Source organism: Rhea americana, unplaced genomic scaffold, assembly GCF_003343005.1.
Source record: "Rhea americana isolate MKP2758 unplaced genomic scaffold, rheAme1 scaffold_20, whole genome shotgun sequence".
In the NCBI taxonomy this organism is placed as follows: domain Eukaryota; kingdom Metazoa; phylum Chordata; class Aves; order Rheiformes; family Rheidae; genus Rhea; species Rhea americana.
Window position 1 is genome coordinate 3,496,858 of NW_028186150.1, and position 10,910 is coordinate 3,507,767.

The 10,910-nt window shown below is 41.9% G+C and overlaps 1 long non-coding RNA gene across 1 annotated transcript; it reads left to right on the forward strand.

The window, feature by feature from the left end:
* The first annotated feature begins 4,124 nt into the window (after window positions 1-4,124).
* On the forward strand, window positions 4,125-9,491 carry LOC146596503 (uncharacterized). The gene is made up of 3 exons (XR_014895715.1): window positions 4,125-4,844; window positions 7,979-8,102; window positions 9,264-9,491. It is a non-coding gene; the product is annotated as an uncharacterized LOC146596503 (long non-coding RNA).
* Window positions 9,492-10,910: the final 1,419 nt, after the last annotated feature.

The following is a 10,910-nucleotide window of genomic DNA, read 5'->3' on the forward strand; positions in this document are numbered from 1 at the left end:
TTTTTTATACAGATTCCACCTAAAAACTGATTAAACTCAATTTTTCCAGATCTCCTGCTGCTGGAATTTCTTCTAGTTTGGGGCTGCCAAATTAGTGGAATAGACTCATTTAAAATTGAATTATGCTCTCCAAGTTAGTAAGACCAAAACATGGGAAGTTTCAATTTGTCACGTACAGTGGTTCATCATATACAGTGGTTCAAATCATAACAAATGCTTCACTTTATGTTACTCTAGCTCTGTCCTCTCTCTCCCCTATCCTTCTCATTAAAACTTTTTCTTAAATCATATTACTTAAACATAGCATCTAAAATAATAAAAATATTTTAAAACTGATATTGCATCTTCTTTTACTGCTATCCAAGCTGTTTTGGCAACACAAATACTATATATATATATATATATATATGTATGTGTGTGTGTGTGTGTGTGTGCGCGCGCGCGTGTGTATATATATATATATATATATATATTTTAATGAATTTGATTCACCACTTCTTATTTTATCTTTGATATCCTATGCTTTGATAGCATCACCAGCACCTTTCCAAGATATTCCAATTGGATAAAATAGACTCAAAGATCACAACCACTACAAAACAGGTGAGGTCACACAGAAGAAAAATAATCCATAGGAAAAGTTTTCTCAACTCCTTTGGCCTTTAAATATGTATATAGTGTGAAGCCATGTAAGACAATCTGGATTCTCCAGTTTTTACATTGTACAAGCTTTTCTTTCAGACAACATTATAAACCAAGCAGAACTACTATTATATCTCCCTTGTTATTACAGATGGAACTGCTYCTTTTAGGCCAGGCCTAAGTGCTTTCTGAGACAGCAGTTACTGAATTGCTAAATACCTTAAGGGAACTTAGTACTTGTTTACTTTTCTCACTCTCACCCTTCCTCGTGGAAGGAGAGCCTCTCCCCAGCCATGCTGACTCTAAGCAGCATTAGTTTCCCACGACCTAAGGGGAGTTGTATGCGTTTCAGAAGGAACGAGGGAAAGGTATCCTCCCTCAGCATGTACGCATGCTAGGAATGGTTRGAAGTCTTCAAGACCAATTAGTAAGACATAAATTGAAATCATACTGCTAATTAAACATTTGTAGGCCTTGCATAATTTAGACTCAATTTGACTAGTTAATGTTGTAGCAGGTTATACTGTAARTGATCAGGTGCTGCTTACAGTATGAAGGACTCGCTCCTCCCCACACTTGCCAGACTACACTGGACTCCACTATAATCAGTCAAACCTCAAACAGAACTGCAATAACTCACAGCACCTAGAAGCCTGGTTCTTCGCCTTGGCAGTGGCTGCAGGAAGGAAGTCTCACTCTGCATGCATCCTTCTCCCCTGCACCCTTTCCCATTGCTAGTTTTTAAATAAACAAATCAGGCTTCTCGAAGAGAAAAGACCAGAGCTTCTGCTAAACCAGAGGCCCATAAAAACACTTCAGGTTTCATCCAGGGTATTTAGCAAATGAACTAGATAGGTGAAGGCAGCATTGACTTTTCTTCAAGATTGGGGGGAGGGGGGTATAGGACAGCACGGTGAGGAACAGCACAGCTGTATTACGGGAACTCTGGAAACACCAACAGGGGAACTAACAGCAAATCACTATCATTTAGCGCCCAGGGCTGCACTGTAATCTGGTGAGAAGGCAAAATACTAGCCCAGCTTCTCCACAGCTTTGTACTTAGTCTAGTTACTTATTACTGATCAAACACTACCAACGTAAGCCGAGCGGCACGCCAGGCTCGGCCCTCGGCCCCAACTCAGAGAGCTCTGCAGAGACGGCAGCGATGGGGCGCAGAGGCCCTCGCAGGCACCGAGGAGTCACTCTGACGGCACCTCCGGTTATCTACTGTTAAGATCAAACCAATTCACCACTTTCAGAAGCTGAGACTTCTGAAGTATTGATCACTTCTACTGCTTACTGTACATTTAAATAATTTATCCTGTAGTCAGGGCTCAGAGTGGAGGGCAGGGCCACTTGATACTTCATCTCCACAGCTATAGATTTTGCCATTTTTGTATTTGCCTTATGTTACACTGGACTAAGATTGTATTTTTGATTTATAGCAGTAGACAAGCAATTTATTCTGCTGTTTACTTTTACAGTTGTTTAGGTGGGAGTAATATATAGTAGGAGATACTAAGCCACTAGTATCTTTTATTAAGTGGTATACTTTTTTTATTTAAAGACAACAGACATTTGATAATTTGAACAGAAAGGAAACCTTGCAAACTGCAAACAACAGCAGCATCACCATCACCTACTAAAGGTGATTAATTATAGTACTGTATGTCCACAAAAGTCCAGAGACTACTGAGTTGCCTCAGGGCAACTGTCCTGTCTCTCCGTATTGAATTAGTCCTGTTAAAGGCAGAGTGAATAGTTACCTAAGCACACAAAGTCAGACTAAAAGGAACCTTGGCAAAAAGTTTAAAACCAAGAACTGTGCTTAGTCTGACATTAGAGGATTTTTGTGATGTGGCAAGTTTCCCTGCTTCCCGTCACATGGGGGAAGGAGCAATTGTTTGTCTTTGCTTCTCTTTCCATATTAGCAGCAGAAAAGCCCAAGCAAGAACACAATTTAAAGCCTTACCCTGAAGAAGCTGACCCTGCAGCAACAGCAGGTTAAGTAAAATTCCTGGAGATTGCAACCCATCTCGGACAACGGCAAAGGAGTGCCACAGGCCTGCAAGCCAGGCCAGCGTGGTTGGTTTATGCTCATGGATAAGGAAGAACAAGGTGCTTGTAGTTCCCTTAACTAAACTGCTTATGCAGCTCCAAAGGACAGATCAGTGAGTCCAGAACAGTGTATTGGATCTGCTGCAAACAAAACCTAGCAAGGATCTTTATCTACAGGAAAATATATATATGTATATATATATATATACACACACACACACACATATATATATAAATAAAATCTCTTTGGTATTTGCTCAACCTTTTCCCCTTCTAGTCCATGCAACATTGTCACTACCCTGCTCTCTATCAGATTTCCCTTTCTAAATTTGCACAAAGCTTTCCACAACAGGCTTCTCCAAGACTTGAAAAGGGAGGTAACTGGAAACTTCAAGAATTCCACTTACAATATTCCCAATGCCTTCCCCACTAGACAATCTTACAGCTATTAGTGTTCAGCTGCAGTACTAGACCTCATTTCAAACAGAAATACTCTATCAGAAGTCCTTATGCATAATCGTAATATACAGTCCACATTTCAGAACTGCTTTTGAAAAGATATTTTAAGAGAAGTCACAGAAGCATTAAGTGACTAGCAAAAAGAGAGAATGAAAATATCCTTTGTTTTTTAAAAAGAAAAGTACTCACTGATGCAGGTGGAAGAGATATAACAAGCAGAAAACTATCACAGCTGGGATACACGGTATACCACTATAGGACAGAAGAGACAGATCAATGCTTAGGAATATTCTGTCCAAGGGCCCAAAAAGTCTTTTATGTGAACAATAGTTTGCCTCATATACTCAGAAGTAATTCCTGCCTGTCTCACAGTTTAGACAGATGGAGGGGAAAGCCACCTTTGATCAAGTCCTTTTAAAAAAAAAAACAACAGAACAAAACACCTTTTGATATATGTATGTGAATGTGCTTTCAAATGATGCACAGGAAAAGCCTGACGAGCCCCTAAGGCTGTGCACGCACAGAGCAACAAGACCTTCTGAAACGTTCCCGTGGGTCGTGTTCCCACGCTCCCCGAACCAGCAGCGTCTGCTCAGTAGTCGCTGGGGGCAGAGGGGATCGCTTAACCTCACCGAGGAGGGAACGCGTAGCCCCGAAGCACGAAGCCGAACGGCCCGTCACCAGCCAGGTGCACCCGCTGCACTGCCCGGCCTCGCGCGTAGGGACAGCAATTCCTTAGCACAGCAGACAGCACAGCTACTCAGCTCGCAAAGACGTTACACRCTGGATCTGGCATTCAGAGAAGCAAATCCAAGCTAGGCGTAGCTGTATCGTGAAAAGCGGCACTGCTCACATGCACTAAGCACACGCTGTAAACTCAGGGATTGCTGCAATCGCCATCTACTCCCTTCGGCAGAAGCCACGACTGCTCCTGCGACGCTCGGCAGGACGGAGCGGCGGCCCYGCGCGGTCTGAGGGAGGCCAGAGCCGTCTCTGACGGCACGGTGCCCTGCAGTGACGTGACACCTACCGCCTCCTCCTCCGCGTGCGCCAGTGCCGCGCGCCCGGCCGCGGCGGGGCCTTACGCCCTTCTCCTCCGCTGGCAGTAGCGCCCAGGTGCCTTACGGAGACAGACGGCAGGCYGTACCGCGGCAGACGTTCCCTTCCACCTGCAGCACTGCTTTCCGAGGCCACCGCTTGCAACGCTGCTCGCCGGCGCGCAGGCTGGTAGAGGCACCCTCTTCAGCAGGGGACCCGCGCCCGCCGGCRGCCCAGCTTTTGGGCGCCGCCTCGAGAGAGGGCGGCAGGTTTCACGCGGAAGCCGTCGCTCCCTTCGTGCCGCGGAGCCGCCGCACCGCGCCGGCAGGGAGGGCTCTGCTCCTCTGACCRCGTTCACGCGGCGTTTGGGAGCAAGTCCGCACGCACGCCCCTCCAAACCGCTCCGGAGGGGCCACCGCGCGTCCCCGGACCAGGGCAGATGGACCGGCCGCCCGGGGCGAAGGCCGCGCCGGCTCCAGAGAGGAGGCCGTGCCCCATCTTCCAAGAAGAGAGCTTTACTTAACCTCAACTAGCAACTCTTAAAAACACTTGCAGCCTCCCCCAGCTCCTCGCAGCAAAGCCTGCTCAGCTGAAGCACATCTGCCCCCACCCACCTTCCCTTCGAGGCTGCTCCGGCCCTGGGGCRGGTAAGTGGCTGCACCTGCCCCTCGCCGCGGTGGGCGCCGGGCCAGGCCGGGCCGGGCTGGCCGCGCTGCCTCCCCCTCGCCCCCGCAGACCTGCTGCTCCACCTGGAAGCTGTGKGCACCCCGGGGCTTTAAAACAGGGGCTGGCTTCGCTCTCAGGCAATTTTAACCCTCCCTTAGTTCCTCCTAACAGCCTAATGCGCTGCGCTGGCCGCAGCRGCCCTCGGGCACCGCCAAAAACGTCCCCTGTCCTTTCAGCCTTTTCTGTATTTCTTGGCAGAGTATGTTTGTGTATTTAAATACAAACAGAAATATTGCACTTCGCCAGAGAGAGAAATCATTACAGGGGTATAAGAAAAAAAAAAGTTGCTTGCATCTTTACAAGTTTCTTGGCTATAGCTCAACTTTATGTGCTGAAATTTAATTCAGTATTAATTTCCATTTAGTATCTACAGTTGGGATGCTTTTACTCAAGAAGATCAAATCATTAACCGTGCTTTTAACAAGGAAATGCATCTCTCCGCGTGGCCCCCGTATTTTGCCTGCCTCGCCGAGTCCCGATCCGCAAAGACCGATGCTCGCGGCCGAGCCGGACCGAGGCCAGCAGCGCGTCCCCGTCGCCCACTGCTTCGTGAACCCGCCGGGGAGCTCCAGCAGGGATTTGGGCCCAAACTTACCCGTTTTCCCTCTGAGAATGTCTTCTATACAGAGCCCCCGCAGCTCACTAGAGAAGTTTTTATTTTCAGTTCCAGTAAACAGAATGGTTTCTGATGTTTTGTGGGAAGGTTTATGGAAGAATGTCATAATTTTGTAAACCCTGATGACAATTCAGTGTCTAGATTGATGTCAATGTTAATTACCGCTATATWAACAATATGGCCTTGACATAATACTGCTGAAATGCTTAGCTTAAATCTGAGAATAGTATTTTAACATCAGATAGAATAAAAATATGAAAACCCATTTTCCATCAAGTGGTAAACAGCAAAAAACCCTAGAACAGAGAGCTGATTTTACCCTGGAGTAAATCCATGGTAGTCAGTGGAACACCACATGAAATCAGGCTCTCRGTTCTCTCTGACTGCACAGATACCATCCCTGATTCGTCTGGTATGGAACTGAAAATAATTATCATCTGTACTTTTGAATAAAAATGAGATTTCCAGCTCACTGCATGCTTGCCTACTAGGAAAAGGAAAGTCAAGGAAGGAATCAGTTCTTGTGAGTATTTGGCTCAGCAGAAATAAATACATTGCTTGCTGCCCAAACAATTCCTGGTGTGGTTCCTGCGTACCTCATATATATAACGAAGAGCCACCAGAAATTTTTAAAGAAAGGCTGTATTTTTGTTCTGTTTCTATGGAAAAAATGAAATTAACACAGCTGATGGGTTAAGAATTCAAGAAGCTAAAAATATTGTCCTGTCATGATGTGTTAGTTTTGACATTTAGAAATCACAACTGTAAAATTTGTATTTATGTGCAAATAGAACAAATTGATTCAGAGCTTCCTTTTCTCCAAGACAAGCTAATTTATATTTTAATTTGCTGAAGGTAATTGATTACCGTGGAGTAAATGCATTGTACTGAAAACTCTATTAAATCACTGACTTAATGGGAGCAGAATGCTTTTTTTTCTCTTTTTTGGATAAAGTTTTACATTCCTAAGCATTTTAAAACTAATGTATCAGACTCTCAAATATTTTATGGCCTATATTAAGCACTGTTTGGGKTTCATGTCCCTTTAGACTCCAACACAGTACATTATACTATACAAAGCAATTTGCCCAAAGTAATGAGTTCTGTAGCAGCTTCATGAAGACCAGTATTGAATTGCTGCTGCTGCAAGAAAGTATTTGATCTGATGTAAAGTATAGTGGGGAAGGGGCTAGGAGACTGTTGCTCCTACTATTTGTCCTGCAACTAGCATAGGCATAAATATGGTCTAGCTAATAGCTGTTGGTAGGTGCATGGCCTATAGAAACCAATCCAAATCTACAGACCAGATTTTTTAAATACTCGATATGGCTATAAAGTGTAATCTAGTTGATAATTAGACTAAAAAAAACCAAGGAAAATTGATGATGAGTAAGTGAAATAGAAAAGCTATGCATTTCCAGTGACCGATACCCTAAAACTGATCAGAGCTAGCTGAATAAAAAGCAGAAAATGAATTCAAATAATATCCATGTTTTATTAATCCCATGTCTCAATGTTCCTGTAGTGTTTGTGTATACTGATCACATTTACCAAGGTAATTTTCATTTTATGACCAGTGTAATTTTTCCTTATGAGTATCCGTCTAGCTTTTTAGCTGCATAGATTTAAATATGATTTGCAAAATATATATTGAGTTTAAAAGGTTCAGATTTTACTGAGCATAGAGATTCTTTTAGAATCCAGGCACAACATTTTTCTAGTAGATGACCTATTCTCTTCAGAAATAATTACCACTCAGAAATGGGAAAAAAGTTCCCCAATTCTTTAAATGTAAATCTGTAGCATATTCTATTAAGCCTTTTGAAGGAGTCCTCCTATGTACAGAATGAATTAAAAACATCTGAGTATAATATTACTGACAGAGGCATTACCTGGTAATTCAAGCTGCACAAGAGGAAGTACATAAGATCACTTTGAAAATCCAAGGAGATGAGACTGAAACTCCCAAAACCTCAACCTGCAACATGCTTTTTCCCCTGCTATCACTGAAAGTGATGCAGAAGCAGTTATTCTTCCCATGTCCTCTGCAAAAACTGACAAGAAGCCACAGACAGGAGGAAGAAGCTTATTTCTGCTCCCTTAATTTCCTATGTGGTTGTGGAAAGAGTTCCAAATTTCTAACTTTTTACAAGGCACTGAGGTGCTGCATGCATGTTTAGAAACAGTGTTGATTTTACTTTGTAAGCACAATGCAGAAAACAATTTGGGGAAAGAAAAGGGGAGGGAATCAGTAAATTAAAAGACAACCCAATCATAAGCCCTCACTGCAGGTTCCCTGCTGCCTGTTAAGAAGTTTAGCTAGCAATTCTGTTGTTGGCAGAGAATGTTTTTACTTATGTGCAGATGCATGTTTATGTTATGCATAAACAGTTCCTCCTTTTTTCCCCAAACCCTGCACCTGCTTCTAACATCATCCAGGAGCCTTGTACCCTGATGGCAGTGCCAAAGGGTCAAGCAACAGCTCTTACAGCCAAACTCTAATGGAAAGAGCAGCAACCTTCCACGGGAGGAGAAGTGAGGCTCTAAAGACAGCAATATAAAGGTCTGTAGTCAACATCAACAAAAACAATATTAAGTTATTTTACAGCACTAGCATACAGCCAGCTACAGAATGATTTAGATAAGAACTGCATCCTGCTTTTGGTCTYACTGCATAGCTATAGGCCACTCTTTTTCTCACCCTGCTTATGGTCTAAAATGATTCGAATCATATTTCTGAGACCCAGTGCCTTACCATGTCTCCTACCTTGTCCTCTTTTTTTAATCTGAAATATTACAGCCCTAGATTTTCTGACTAGCTGCACTCTGATATGTATCTGGAACAATCTGGCATTATTTGAAGCAGGGGACTATAAGGCAAATGACAATAAGACCAGGTTTCCAGCCAACTTTGAGGATACGTGCCTGTCCAGTTCACATTTATTCACATTCTATTTATTTCACATCTGCTAAAACTTTCACTTTAAATTATTCATTTTAAAAAATCAAACTCTTACAGAGCAGATGGTAAAATTTTCACTGCAAATTATGTGGGATGCTCCTATTATTTTTTAACAGAAGTCAGAAGYCTAATTTCCTGTACACCTTTCTGATGATATAACCCATATTGTCCAAACAGAAAATTATTAAGAAAAAAAAAATTGAAAATCACTGGTAGCTGCAGGTATAATGCAAGCTGTAAAGCAGACAGACTATGAAACACTTGCGATAAAGAAAGGATAATATATGGACCAATTATTTGGATTTCAAAGATTTACAATTAAAATCCTGGAAAGCACTATGCTTGTTGATAGCAAAATGTAAGTTTCTTAATCCTTACAAATTTTCCAATTAATCTCCATCTTCTCAGGCTCCTCATACAAAAATCATGTGCTATCAGATTACAAATCTGATTTTCACTTTTGCTCTAATTGAAAACTAGGGTCAAAATCATAGTTCACTCTCTCATTTTATCTTTCAGAAGTATATCTAGTTCCTTCAGTGGAGCTCAGAGCACCATCTGGGAGTGATTGTGGACATTTTTACCTGTCCTAGGATCAGCAAAAGGGATAATGGGATTGCAGAGACTATAAAAAACAAATGCAAATTCAGGAAAGATTTGTTGCTAACAAATTCTCCATGAGGAGCTCGGCAGTGTTGGGTGGTACTCCTTGCCTGTGTGAATAATGTTTCCTAATGCTGGAAACCTCGCCTCCTTTGCCAGAGCTATCACAGAAGAGTCCATCAAATGTCAGTCAGTCAAACAAAGAAGTGAGCAACATGACAACTGTAAGACATCCTGCAGTTCAGCTTGCTTGTTACAAAACAAGGGCATCCGATAACCTAACAGAACCATTACACCTTGGGAGGCTGCTCCAAAGAGACAGAAGAACAGAAGTAATGCTTTTCACGCTGCACTGTCAAATTAAACTTTTTAAATGTTCTAACTTTATTCTGGCTCTACTTGTATATGGCTGCCTGTAATCTGCTCAAAAACATTGCAGTTTCTATGGCTATAGTGACATATTGACTCTAAAGTAATATATTCTAATAATATATTCTAAATAATGCTTTGGGGTAGAGATTTTGTAGTATGTGTCACCAGTTAACCTTCTCAAAAAACTAGTTTTAAAATGTCTCATTACACTCCACCATTAATCTTTCTCTCTCCAAATTCTGATTATTCTGAGAAAATTGTGAAACTGGTAAGTCTCTTCCATTTTAAAAAAGAATTATTTCTTTGCACTCTGTTCCACCCCTCCAAATTGCATTTTCCCCTAATTTAGTATTAACAGCATCAAATTGTAAACGTAAACCATGATAGGCTGAGAATAAGCCTCCTTTTCACTCACTAGGGAGAGGGAAGTTGTCTCTCCAGGTATCATATCTGGAGAGACAGCCATGGCATGTTTTCCTTCCCAGGTGAACGGAACCATAGACCCTTTGAGGAATATTTTCATCCAAAGTATGACAAATAAGTATCTATAAGATACTTTTTTTTATTTAAAAAAATAGATTCTATTTTATTTTTCAAACACAAGGACATTCTATATTATTATTATTTTAAACACTCCATGTTTTTTCAGCCAATCTCATTTTAAGACCTAACTCTGGTGAGTTTAGCTCTCTATAGCATTTAAACAGGAATAAAAACAGGGCAGAATTCAGTTTATCAGGTCATCCTGATAAATGCAAAAAAAATAGGGCTTTCAGAGGCTCAAAAGTCATTAAACTAGGAAATATACTTTGTATACATGCATGGAACAATCTGGTCTACAGAGGGTTTTGCTAAAATTCAGAAACAGATTCTTTCAAAGTTGAAAGCCAATTGTTTTCTAAATTAAAAGACAAACCTAGCAAACCTCAGTTCCAATGCCACATTTCTGCTCTTCAGTCACCAGCATTTGTCCTGTATTAACATCTGTCTTGATGGTAGGGTTCCTAGATCCATCTAGATCCCAAGCAGGATTTCATGCACTGAACTACTAAGTGCCCCATCATTGCTGAATTTAAATAGTTACTTGTTATCCCCTGTCATGTATTTCAGACCTGGTAAAGTACTAGAATACCAAGCACTACAAGAAAAAATGGCCAAGATGTGCTGCTCCAAAACCACTATTTGCTCTTTATCTGCTTAGTGCACTAATTCCCTTGCATCCTGACTGGTTATTTACTTGCATAGTTTTCCCCAGCAAGGCAGTTACAAGTGGGTCAAAGTAATTAATGAAATGAGGATATATGGCAATGAGGCCTCTATGAAAGGAAGAGGGAGAAATTCATTGTGGATATTAAATGTCTGAGAGAAGAAAGCCAGTCAGATCCATTATTTTTATATGCATCTGCTGCATAYTGCTGCTGGTCATTTTGACTG